The sequence below is a fragment of the Cynocephalus volans genome, chromosome 10 (genome assembly GCF_027409185.1).
Source record: "Cynocephalus volans isolate mCynVol1 chromosome 10, mCynVol1.pri, whole genome shotgun sequence".
NCBI classification, from domain to species: Eukaryota; Metazoa; Chordata; class Mammalia; order Dermoptera; family Cynocephalidae; genus Cynocephalus; species Cynocephalus volans.
The window spans coordinates 88,182,149-88,184,880 of record NC_084469.1 but is presented as its reverse complement, the minus strand read 5'-3'; positions in this window follow the sequence as shown (position 1 = coordinate 88,184,880).

Here is a 2,732-nt window from a genome sequence, read left to right as displayed (position 1 = left end):
CTTCGTTTTGAACTATACACTATCAAACCAAAATTAACCTTCGTCTCATATATTGCTTTAAATGTTGAATTCTACTTCATCTGATTAATACTCTTTAAGCTCTTCCTATTTTTGTTTCCCTCTTTTTATTTTTAGCCTTCCCGCAGAATTGTTTTTAAACAATTTATAATTAGGTTTTAAAACGCTTAATCTGAGATTCTTTATCTAGTAATAAATTTAACCCATTTTGTGTATGGTCATGATTAATACCTATTTCTACTTCATCTTATTCTAAGCTCTCGGCTTTTTGTGCTTGGTTGCTATTTCCAATGTTTTCTACTTTTTGCATTAGGAATTATGCTTTTTAGAGTATTTTTTGTTGTTGTTTTGCAGCTGGCTGGTATACAGATGGAACCCTGGATCTTGGTGTTATCAGCACCACACTCTAACCAACTAAGCTAACCTACCAGCCCTGTTTTAGAGCGATCTGAAAAGTGACCATTCTATTAGTTAACTTTTCCATTTAAAAACACTTCAACAGGTATTTCTCTTTTATCACAAAACTGCAGCTATGTATTCCTTCCTCTCATGTTCTTTCCTATTCCTCCCATAGCCACTTCTGTTTATAACATAATCTGGGATTATTGAACCAAATTATTTGTATGAAAAAGGTGTTTTATTATCTTTTACAATAAATATTAAAATATGAATTATTTTTAACATTCGCTGTGCTTTTTTAGCCATGTGTAATTACTCAGATTGACTCCGATATTTATGTGATTTTCATACTCACCGTTAGGATTTCTACCATGCACTTCTACTTCAAAAGTGTTTATTTTGATTTATCTTTCAGTCATCTAGTGTCAGTGAATTTTTTCAGAGGGTGGAATCTTCAGAGCCCATTTATCAATGAGATTTCTGTGGCTTTCACGTGGTTGATATAGAATCGTTGAGCACAGACATCCTCTTCCCCTCAACATATTATATATGCTGTCCATTGTATCCCATTACTCTGTGACACACACAGAGGCCTGATTTTATAACTCTAATTTTTTTCTTCCTGAAAATCTGTAGTATTCTATATCTTTGAAATTCAAAATGTTATCCAGGTATTGGACAATTTTTGTTAATTTTGCTTTGACCATGACATCTGAACATCAGTATCTTTCTTTCTTCAGCTCAAGAAAACATAATTCTCTTCTCTAAGTGTCTCTTCCATTTGTTCTGGAATTTTCAATGTGCCAATAATCCACACATTTGATGTCACCCTCTGTCTTTAATGCCTCTTTTACTGAGGTTACAGTAACAGAGAGACCCAAGAATCAAAACTGTTCAGAGATCCAGGATTGTCTCAAGGTGATAGTAAGTGAAAAGAGTTCTGAGGTAGGAAAGAGCACAGCAGTCGAGGAACAGAAAGAGCTTTCTGCTGGTAGAGCAGACAGAGAGGGGCGCACGATAAGATGAAAGAAAGGCAGGGCCTTGTAAGACGTGGTAAATTTAGATTATAAGAATGAAAAGCCATTGAGTTGTACTGAGGGCAGTGACAGGACATGACTTACCTTTCAACTTCAAGATCACTTTTCCAGCTCAATGTGAGAATGCATTGTGAAAGGAAGAAAAGAAATAGACCAGGTGCAAGTCTGTTATAGCTGCCTAGGTAAGAGAAACTGTGGCATAGACTAAGTCGATAACAGTACAGAGGTCAGAAGATAGGATTCAAGATATACATGGGTGGCTAGCCACCAAAAAATAAATAAAAATAGAAATTTAAAAAAGCAAGATATATGTGGGTAAGAATGTACGATAAAATTAAAATTCACCTTAATTTGAGTACCTTTGTAACGTTTAAAGTAAAAGTAAAATTAAAATGATTTAAGGCAAAAAAAAAAAAAAAAATAGAATCAACAGCACTTGCTAGTTTCCTGGATAAAGGAATGAAGAGAAGGGAGAAATCAAAAATGGCTAAGATTTCTAGCTTGAATAATTGGTAGATTTCCGATACAAGGAAAACTGTGCTGAGGAAAACTGCATGAGGGGAAAATAATAAGTTAGGGAACAAGCTAAATTGTTTTAACAGAGAGATCCGAAAATATAATGGCTTAAATAAAATAGCAGTGTATTTTCTTTCATGTCACAAGCAAGAGGTGAGCAGTCCAGAGTACCTATGCACTAATACTGGGCTTCTGTCCCCAGGTCCAGAGCAGCTGCTCCATTTCCAGCCAGTGAGAAGGGAAAAGAGAAAGTGGAGGGCAAGCAATTTCCTCCTTAAAGGGTGTGACCTGGAGGTCACCTGCCTCACTCAAGGAAAGAAAAGGGTCTGAGAACAAGGATTGAGGGACTTTAACATCTAAAGGTTAGAGGAAAAGAAACTAACAGGACAGAGTACGGCTGGCTGGTTAGCTCAGTTGGTTACAGTGTGGTGCTGGTAACAACAGGGACCAGGGTTTAATCCCTGTACTGGCCAGCTGCAAAAAAAAAAAAACAGAGTAGTGGCTAAGGGAGGGGAAGCAAGGAGGAGTGGAAAACTGTCCAAAGTTGAAAAGAGGTTGAAAAAAATAAAGATTTGAGGAGAGAGGAGAGTATGAAATAACTACATATGCCCAAATATGATATGATGGCCTCACCTCCATTGTTAGAGAGGGAACAAAACTAACACCATTTTGTACCCTGCTTGTCATGTTGACTCCTGTGTAACCTAACTGACTAGTTAGTTACACTTTAACCTTAGGACAAGCTGTAAAAGAAACACAAGT